The following is an 11,253-nucleotide window of genomic DNA, read 5'->3' as shown; positions in this document are numbered from 1 at the left end:
TATGTTTTTTGTATTTTTTTTAATGTGAATCCCATGAGAGTCCCAAATGCTCCCAACAGACTGGGGTGGGACTTTTGCATCACCAAATGGGGTATGTGGTGAGGCTGAAGGTAGTGGGGAGAGAAAGGAGATGGAAAGAGGAAGGTGATGAAGTACCTGGCTATTCAAATCTGGTTACCTAACACGGCCAAAGCCATTTCAAGCCACGTTTCAATTCTGAATGGTGGTCTTTCACCGGGGCGATACTAAGAGTATCTAATACTCTTGGTTTTTTTTTTCAATTTATGTGAAACTGCACAAGAGTCCCAACTGCTCTCAACCGTCTGGACCCAGTGAGATATGGCATACCCAATTGGGATATATTGTGAGGCTGAATGTAGAGGGGAGGGTAATGAGATGGAAAGAGGAAGGTGATGTTGTATCTGGCTATTCAGATCTGGTCACCAAACACACCCGAAGCCATTTCAACAATGTTTCAATTCTTAACGGTGGTCTCTTACACCAGGGCGATACTGAGAGTATCTTCCATTCTGGAACGTGCCGCAAATATACTAATAACAAAATTTATTTTATGTCGGGTTTGAACCCGCGACCTCTGGCTTGCTAGTCGAGAGCTTTACCCCTCGACCACGGAAGCTGCCGTTGCTAGGAGGAAGGATGGTTTGGAGAATACCTGGCAATTCAGATCTAAAGACAAGTGCTATTTAGATGTTTATTTTAAAAAGAAAGATGTACTTTTCCGGGTTACAAACAACCCAACAGGTTTTGAATTTCTCCTACTACCATCATCATCAAGCGAATGCAATTCAACGCATTCTGTACAAATCTCTACACGGTAGACCTGGGTAACGATTTTCCAATCCAGGCCGTTGCAATCGCCGTTGAAAGTACATACGTTGGTCGACGTTCCTATTTTTGAGTCTCATCGTAGGTACATTAGCCAATCGTCATTGGATTCTAACAACGAGCGTGTCGAACCACTCGTTGTTAGAGTGGAATGACTTTGTCGAGGATCGAGGCCCTGTGGATTATTCACTATAACCATGTAAAATGGAATGTCATAACAGTTCAATACAACAATGTTTATAGACAATCGGTTATCGAGGTCTTGTATCGCCAGCAAACGTTTACATCATGTAGAGTAAACTGTTTTCATGCTATCATAATGTGTAAATTCTCAAAATGCTCTAATAAAAGACGCAATCGATTGGTTAAACGTCTCAATAAAAAAAACCTGATGCATCTAAAACCTCCATAAAAGGAACTTACAATGTAATATATTACAGGGTATTGAGGGACCAACTTAACTTACTGAATCACTGGTTAAAGTAAGTCAAGTACGTCTCTTAACATCCTATATTGCAAAGTCAATATCATTATCTTTTTTGTTATTTTTCTTGTCATTAATTAATTTTTTTTTGTGTACTTTGGTTTTATTTTTCTTCTTTCTTAAATTTCATTGTATGCTAAGCCAATATGTTGAGTACATTGCACAACACCTGCATGTATCCCGGAATATAAGTATTATTATAATAATTGAAAAGTTGTTTGAGGACTTAGCAGCAGAGGATTAAACACCGTGACGCCGCAGTTGAAACCTGATGCATTTATCTATACGGCTACTAAACGGTCATTCCTAAAGATTGTTTTCACTAATAATAAAATATAATGTAACTGATGTAACTATCCCCTTTGTTAGAGTCAAACTTTGGGAACAGCTCATATGGTCTCATAAAAATCGTTGTCTCTCTTACTAGCATGGTTAGAAATATGAACTAAACAGTGTGAGAAAGAGAAAACACCACACTTTATATTCAAATCTAAAAGTTAACTACAGAAGAATTCAAATGTACACCTCTACGATACCAAAGGTTCCGACTGCAATTTGAGACAAATATATGAAATTTGTGAAATTTTTTACTAATTATTTTTATACAAAATGACAAAATGTGAGGTGGCAATAAAGTACATAAAACTTTTGTCTAATAAAATGTGTTTTTTTGTTATCAGTAATTTTAGTTCAGTATTTAGATGAATAAAACTTTTTTGTTTGATTTAAAAATTTCTGATAATAATATTTGGATGATTTGTATAGCGCCATTTTTGGGGGGTGGATTTCAGGGCGCTGTACAAATATATAATACATTTCTACAATGATCTATGTTATTACTAGACATCGGATTATATGCATTTGCATATTTGCATATGCAAATGCATATAACTCTCTAATTACGACGTTAATGCATATTTCAGCCTTTTTTCCCAAATCGTGCATATTTCGTTTAATAGCGGGAGGTATCATCTACGTATAGCTAGGTGACTTGGTTGCCTGTAAAATCCTAGAAAAAACAAATCATTCAACTGTTGCTCGTTTCATAAATGATTCCATAAGATCTTTGTTTCCCGATTGTTCTGTGGATGAAAAAATCTGCATGTTTGTTTCTGATGCTGCGCCATACATGGTGAAAGCTGGCCAAGCCTTGCAAACTTTTTATCCAAATTTACTACACATTACCTGCTTAGCTCACGGGTTTCATCGCTTTGCAGAAGAGATACGGCAAGAGTATGGGAATGTTAATAAATTGATTTCCTCGACAAAAAAAAGTGTTTTTAAAAGCACCGTCGCGTGTGCAGTCTTATAAAGAGCAATTGCCAAATCTAGCGTTGCCGCCAGAACCCATAATTACTCGATGGGGTACTTGGCTAAATGCAGTATTATTCTATGCTGAAAATTTTGAGGCCGTAAAACAAGTAGTTGGGCAATTTGACAGTTCTGAGGCCATTGCAATTCATTCAAGCAAGCTAGCATTGGAAGACGCATCCATTAAACAGAATATCTCCCTCATCTCAACACATTTCCACAAGTTACCAGATACCATAAAAAAATTTGAAACAAAAAACCTTCCTCTAATTAAAGCAATAGAAATAGTGGAAACAATGATCGAACTCGCCAACGCCCTTCCTAATTCAATATCAGAAAAGATTCGTAAAAAGTTAGACTCTATTTTGCTTAAAAACCCGAGTCTTGAAGATATGAAGAACATTAATGCCTACATCAACGGCACAGGTCATACCCTGCCTAAACAGATATCTCCAGAAATGGCGCCAAATTTTAAATTTTGTCCAATGACGTCAGTTGACGTAGAGAGGTCGTTTTCGGCGTACAAATTAATACTGGGTGGCAAACATCACAGATTTGAGCTCGAAAATTTGGAAAAATACTTAGTTGTATATTGTCACAAAAACTATGCATAATTTTAAGAATATTTTGCTGTTTTTGTACGGTCTTTAATTAAAATATATAAAAATATAAATGGTTTTTTGATTTTGCATTGTGCATATTTTGGGAAAATCAAGTGTTTTTAGTGCATATTTCGGCCTTTTTTAGTGCATATTTGCATGCATATTTTGGCACTTTGTTAGTGCATATAATCCGATGTCTAGTTATTACTAACTATATATGGAGATAATATACAGTACAATACTTACCTGGTAGGTCACTTGAGATTAACACTTAATTAACATTAACTAATTGTTTATTAGCGAAATTTAGATACAGGATTTAGGACATACTTGGATATAACTGGTCTTTCTTTCAGGAATGGTATATTTAATTTAAGGGTATGACAGCTTAAAGAGGTAAGTTTTTAGTTTAGACCTGAATTCTGTTGGATTTGTTATGGATCTTAGTTTCGGAGGGAGTTTATTCCAAGCCTTCAGCCCAGATACTCCGAAAGCGCGATCACCAAACTTAGTATTTGGCTTGCGCTTAGGTTCCATCAGTCTGCCTACAGCTGCTGATGTTGCTGATCTAAGAGTTGACTGCCTCAGACCAGTATTTTCCGGGACGCATAGTTCAGAGATGTAGGGTTGGGCTATTTCATTGAAGGATTTAAACACCATCCAGCACAATTTGTACTGGATTCTTTCAAGGGACTTGAGCCAGTGAAGGTTACGAAGGTGTTCTGAAATGTGCAAATATTTTGAAATCCTGGTTATGAGCTGTGCTGCTGCATTAAACACTGATTGAAGTTTGTCAATTTGATATTTTGGAAGGCTGGCATAAATGCCGTTGCAGTAATCGAGACGTGAGACTACGTAAGAGTTGATAAGTAGTTTTGTCGCTTCTGTAGGAAGATTTCTTCGGACAGACTTGAGTTGTCTTAGGTGAAAAAAACCGGTGCTTATAGTCCTATTTATTTAACTTAACGAAAAGTCTGAATCTAAATTGACACCGAGAAGTTTGACTGTTGTTTTTGGGATGACATCGCTGCCGGAAATAGAAATAGATGAATCGTCTATGAAATGTTGACGTTTGTTTGTGGCCGCCCAGAGAAACTCAGTCTTAGATGGATTCAGCTTCAGCTTGTTTGAAGACATCCAACGAGTTATTGCTTCTAGACATTGATCTTGAGACTATTGATTTCGTTTGGAACGCAGTAAAAATAAACTTGCTGATCGTCAGCGTAGCAGTGAGACAAGAGACCGAATGACTCGATTATTTTGGCGACATCATTTGTAAAAAGGATGAAGAGAAGTGGACCCAAAACGGATCCCTGCGGTACTCCTGAAGAAAGTGTTGCGAAGTTAGACAATTTATTTCCAACCCTCACGGCTTGTAAGCGATTGGATAGATAGGATACCAGCCAATTTTTGATGTCGGAATTCAAACCAAATGTTTCCTCTAATCTCCTAATGAGGAATTCATGATAAATCGTGTCAAACGCTGCACTCATGTCTAGGAGTGAGATAAGTGATAACTTATCTCACTCTACGGCAAGAGTTATATCTGATCCAGGATTTTTTAAATAAATGGTAAGTTTGAAACGGGTCGATAATAAAAATTTTAAGCGTATTTTATCACCTTTCAAAAACAGTTTTTAGTTTTCGGATACGTTCAGAAATATTCCATTTATTTGGATTTTATTGAGAAGCAGAAATACACACAAATTCTCCATCTTTCTGAAAGCATCTTTAAGAAACATAATGGTCAATATGCCAGAGGCCTGAGGGTTAAATAGAGGATAATAGACAATGACGAAAAGGACATTTTTTAAAACTTTTATTTCATAATCTCCCATATGAATTCAAAATTTTACTATTTACACAATTGAAAAAAAAATGAACATAAAACACAATTTTTGGAAAAGGTTTGCACAATATTGCTAACAAAAAACGTAAAATTAAAGAAAACTCTTGTGCAATTTTTAAAAATATGTATTGACATAGTATTGCCAGTATGAGGATTTATTTTACCGCTTATATTATTTAAAAATTATTTTTCTGCAATGGTCACCCTGTTTTGTGGGCAAGTAGAAGTTTTCCCTATTTGAACTTAGACATAAAAATGATTAAATATTTTCACTTAAAAACAAAATTATAATATGAATCACACTATGAATTTACTAACTAATTCACAAACATTGTTATAGAACACCCGACATAGGTTTTTACGACACAAAAACAAAAATTGATTAGTCTAATTAGTTTGCAAGCCAGAATTTTGCTTTATTAATTCGAGGGTTTAAAGTCAAACAACGTTAACTATAAAAAAATATGCAGATAATTCTAGGTCTTAAAGTCAAATAAAGTTATCTACAAAAAAATTATTAATATAATTCGGGTGCTTTTAAAGTCAAACAATGGTATCTGCAAAAAACATTGCAATACTAACTATTATTGGTTTGTCTTTTTGTAGATAACGTTGTATGTCTTTTAAGCCCTTAAATAATTTTTTTATAGATAAGGTTATTTGACTTCGAGGCCTAGAATTATTTATATGTTTTTTGTAAACAATGTTTGACTTTGACCCATCGAATTGCTGTACGTAAATTTTATATCAATAATTTAAAATAACACAGTTTTCAGAAAAAAATCTTACAATTTATTCATTTCCTGTAACCATTGATATAAAAAACACATTTTGTGCCAGAAGTAAAAATGACCACAGATTAGTCTAGTCAATAACTGTATAATTCTGACAGTTGTAAAAATGTCAATCATTACAAACAAGAACTTCAAAACAAGATTTTTGTTTTCATATATTCCCAGGTTACGAATAACCTGACAATATTTGAAAATCTCCTACTACCATCACAGCAAGCGGAAAATGTTGCTCGTGTCATTATGGAGGACTTAGCTAGCCGAGGAATTGAACTGAGACAAGATGCCGACTCCGCAACTGACCGAAAGAGATTGTTTTATTTTATATATAAATATAATTTAATGCAAGGGCTTACGTAGTGTATGCTATAACAATGCTTGTAGTTATAAATATTCACTATGTATTAAAACTAACTAGGAAGAATATTAATTTACAAACCTAAACTAAGTTTATAATATATGCTTATATGGACAATAATATATTCTATAGTAACTTTACGTTTAATCGACTAATATAGTTTATTTTATTTATTCTACAAACTTAATAAATTAAAGCGAAATTTCTTTTGTCCCCTTAATGGTAGATTTACTAATTTAACAATATGATTATTAAAAAAAAAATAATTGCATTAAAAAAATATTAAATGATTTTTGACTTTGATTGCAATTTCAATCAATATTCATTTATGTCACTGATATCAATTTTGTATGATTTAAAGTAAAATAACATTATTTAAAAATTATGTTTGAGATAATATATTTTTATTTTGGAGCAATAATTGACTATTAAATAAAACACTGAGTTAATTTACACATATTATTATGTACAGCTTAGTGAGAAGTGTAAATAATCGAAAATATCTTCAAATCATGATGTCTAAGTAAATATTTATCTGTGCTTGAACTCTTAAAGAAAAAAATATATATACAAGTATACTCCAACCAACTTAATTCCAGAACACCACTTATAATGTTTGATACTAAAAAATATTAAGAAATTGAAGGCCTTGGGATAAAAACGTCAAATGTCTCAAATGGATTAATTTTCAGGATCAATTGAAATTGAATACCACGATTCTATGGATGTTTTTTTGTTATGTTTAAAAAATAATTAATTGTAGATTCAGCTTTTAAGCACTGGGTTTAGGAAATATTATTAAATAAATATGTATAGTTAAATATTAATTAAAAATTCAATGCGACATTTGCTGTTTTTACAAAAGATTTTGACATTTTCTGTTTTTTCTTCAAAATATGGAGAATTTACTATAAAAAGCAGCAATTCAAAGTATCAAAAAAAGCGAACTAATGGACATTGCGCCAATAATTTGCAGTTTTCAAACAAATTTTTGGACTATTGCTGTTTTTACCATTGAGGTATATAGATAGAGACAGATTGGCCACACATATTGGATCATCGATGTGAGATATCACGGGCATCAGTCGGTTACAAGCGCTCGCTGGTCACCTTCGACTCATTCGATGAGTTGGTTCGCGGTCAGAAGGATTCGGGCGACATCAACAGCCGCCCCACCCCCCTTAATAGTTCCCGCACGGGATCAATATTTCACACTGATATTGTAAGGAATGTAGACTCTATTTATATATAACTCAATGGTTTTTACAAAAGTGCCATATTTTTGACAGTCAATTTGAAGGAGTATGATTTTTTTTCAAATATTTACCAAGAATTCATAGACAAACGACTGAAAAATTAAATAAAAAGTTTATGAAAAAATGTGGACTTTCGAGGTTTTTATACCAAGATCTTCAATTGTATGTTGACATCTTTAGTTCGTAATTTCACCACTAGTATATAGCTTGGTTGCCGTATATGTAATTAAATCCATTGAGTGTGCTAAAAAACATCTTTCTTGTACTGGTTGAAAGTTAAAAGGGTACTAAATTAAAGAGGTACGTATTTGAATAGAGGAGAGGTTTTTTCTAGTACTTATTGTATTCAAAAGATAATATCAATAAAAAGTTATTGTTAAAAATTAAGTACGTTTCCACAGGTTTTGCGTAAAATATATGAATTATTTATATACTGTATTTTTATTGGACATTTAAGTCAGAGTACGTTAGTTGAGTGTTGTACGAACGATAAATTATAGCGGTGCGATATCCATTGACATAGAATAATGCGATGCAGAAAGCCAAATAAAACATGACAGACTGAGAAATATAGAGAAAAAACTGTATTCTATACTCCTTTTTTAATAGAAGTCTTGTCATTTCAACTGCCAGCATAATTCTATGTCAAAAATGACTTAAACAAAGATAACATGGTGCTCTGTTGCATAAAATCAACAATTTAAATGGCAACGTGTTCTTATTGAATAAAACATAAGTTAAAATGATTGTTTAATTCTCAAATTATATAAATTTAATCATTTCTGTAACTAATTATACAGATTTTAACTGCCTTACAAGTGTTAAGCATTTGATGTACATAATACATCATTAATATGAAAACTATTCTTAAATCTAATCGGTCAAAAAAAATTGCATTGCAGAATGAGCTGATTTCTTAAAACTGTAACATAATATTAATTAAATATCGTTTATTGCAAGAGCATTGTATGTCAATATAAGTGTTTTTTCTTTTCTTTGAAATCATTTCAGAAACAAATTAAATATTATTAAGACTTGAAATTTGCTGCCAAAAACGTTTTTAAATTAAACCAATCTACCTAATACATCAACGATCTTAAATTTCCAATATTTCTTTATTATTGCAACATAATTTGAGACTTTATGACGTATTTACTCTGAAAATTCACTGTCAACACTTTGAACTGGCATAAATGTCAACAAACTGTCGTTAATGTCAGAATGCTGTCATGAAACTGACATAAATGTCAACGTACTGTCATTAATGTTGCATGATGTTATATTTACGACATAAACGAAGTGGCATAAATGTCGACAAACTGTCATCAATGTCAGAATGCTGTCATAAAACTGACATAAACGTCAACATACTGTCTTTAATGTCGCATGATGTTATGTTTACGATATAAATGTCAATAATATGTCATCAATGTCAGTATGATGTCACATTCGAAGCATAAATGCCAACAAACTGGAATAATTGCCACAAATCTTACATAAATATCAAATACTGTTGAAAAATGTTACAAATGCCAACAAAAATGTGTGAAAACTAGTCAATAAACCTTAAATTTATTGCTGCTGATTGAGTATTAACTAATAATGATAGATCTAATAACCGGGCAATCTAGAACTAACAACTAACAGGGGATATCACAAAGAAGAGCGGCCAGAAAGCACATCATAAGAAGCCCATGTCTAGAGCGTTGTGGAGGGCAGCCATGTCGGAGTGACCGCTGATTCGCCAGAAAGGGTAGTTCTTAGCTTTGGCCGCGGTTTCTTCTTCCGTACCGTCGCCGACCACGACGTACGTACAGCGATCGCCGTACTTTTGCCGGATCTTTTCGAAGCAGGTGTCTTTTCCTGGAAAAGTACAAACATATAAGAAAATACACAAAAATTGAGAAATACAACACTTTAGATACTACTACAACTGGATCGGGATCTCTGCTCGTTCAAGGCCGTGCACTCGCTTTTATAGGCCGCCGATGGGTAGCGGAAGGGCGGGTCACTCATTGGAGAACTGTAAGCTGCATGTCCAATAGGAGATCTACAATGACCTCCGTTTGTAGATAAGGATGCCGAATTAGGTGTGAGCGAGTAAGTATTTGTGCTCTCGCGGTTTCGTCTTGTTACACATCCCATTTTAATAATATGTAATAATAATACAAGCATTATTTCTTACCAGTTTTGGTTGCCGAGTAGATATTCTCCACATTGAAGACGCCAGCGAGTCCAAACAGAAGAACTTTGGCCACTGCCGGAACCAATTGAGTTGTGGTCACCAGAACATTCACACAGTTTTCCCTGGAAAAAAATCAAATTATTAATTACCAAAAAGTCTGACTAGCCATTAAAACTAACTGATACATACTTCATTTCCTTTCATTTATAGCCGTCTGTATTTCAGACCTTAAACATTTGATGACGCCTGGGAAATGATCTTCCTGGGAAATACCAAATCTTACAAACTTCTTTTGACATTCCTTTCTCCGTCTATCGACCCTGCATGTCCACACCCATACTTACCAATTCTTGTTGATTATGCTAACATCTGCCTTGCATTCTTTTAGGGATCTTTTTTTTCATAAATGGTTTTACCACCTACAGCCCTCAAACAAACAAACCAACTTTTGACCAAACACTGCAGGGCCGAGAATCGGCAGTTAAAGAGGATCCTTATTTAAAGTTATAACTGTCAAAAAATTTATAAAGGCGCTGATTTCCATTTTGACGACGATGTCAAACGTAAAAAGGTTCAAATAACCAGGCCTTAACTAATAGTTTAAAGTGCTGGTAAATGAGCAAGATAAATTGCTGAACAATAATTGTCTTGGCCGTCAATAGTCTTTCACGGCAAAGTGTTGACCATCAATATTATTGTGTCATATCAAGATTGCCGTAATGCATAAGACAAATTCATAACACAACAAAACTGTCTTCTGCATCAACACCTAATTGTGTTTGAAATTATGGCAGTTTTGGTAGTGGGGAGATAAACAGAGATGCACAAATGTAAAAAAGCGAGAAGGAAATATATTTGGTCCTGCAATATTGTCGTAATATTGGTAGCCAAACAAATAGGCAATACACAACACAACAATCTTGCGCATTCTTGACCGACAATATGGAAAACTTGATGTGGACATCGAAATTGATAAGACTAAGCCCTAACATAAAATCTGGATATGGGTATCATTTCGACTAGCTGAAAGCAAACCACGTTACCATATTTTTGGCACTAGAAGGGTTTGAGAATGCTTTGAATAACCTACGACAACAGTTGTATATTGGCTGACGAAGAGCGCACATTGAAATAACGAGACCCTGCCCTGAAAAGTAAAGTTCGCTAAGTAGCCCAATCCATTGTGGGACTGTTCTGTAAAGGATCTTAATGTTCGTTTTTAACCAAACCACTAACAAAGCGACGCTAAAAATGAGTGAGATGGGTAAATTATAACACATATTAAGTGTCTAACTAAATAATGTAACAAAATATTCAATTTTGGAAACAAGCTCGAACTTTTGTTTACCCTATTAAGAATTTGTCGTTAAGTTTTCTACGCAGCCAGCAATTTGCGCGCGATTGTAAGAAGTACTAGTAATTAGTAAGCAGATTTTATTTTCGAGGACTAAATGGTGATATTACAAAGTGAGTTGCCTGTATACTGTTGTTGGGAAGTAAGAGCTTTATAGATGCACGCACAGATGGCAGTGCATAGAGCTTGCGTGGAAGTCCGCAAGATGGAGCCAGTG

The sequence above is a fragment of the Hesperophylax consimilis genome, chromosome 28 (genome assembly GCF_061612785.1).
Source record: "Hesperophylax consimilis isolate HC1 chromosome 28, BYU_Hcon_1.0, whole genome shotgun sequence".
In the NCBI taxonomy this organism is placed as follows: Eukaryota; Metazoa; Arthropoda; class Insecta; order Trichoptera; family Limnephilidae; genus Hesperophylax; species Hesperophylax consimilis.
The sequence above is the reverse complement of the archived record's forward strand: the minus strand, read 5'-3'. Positions refer to the sequence as shown.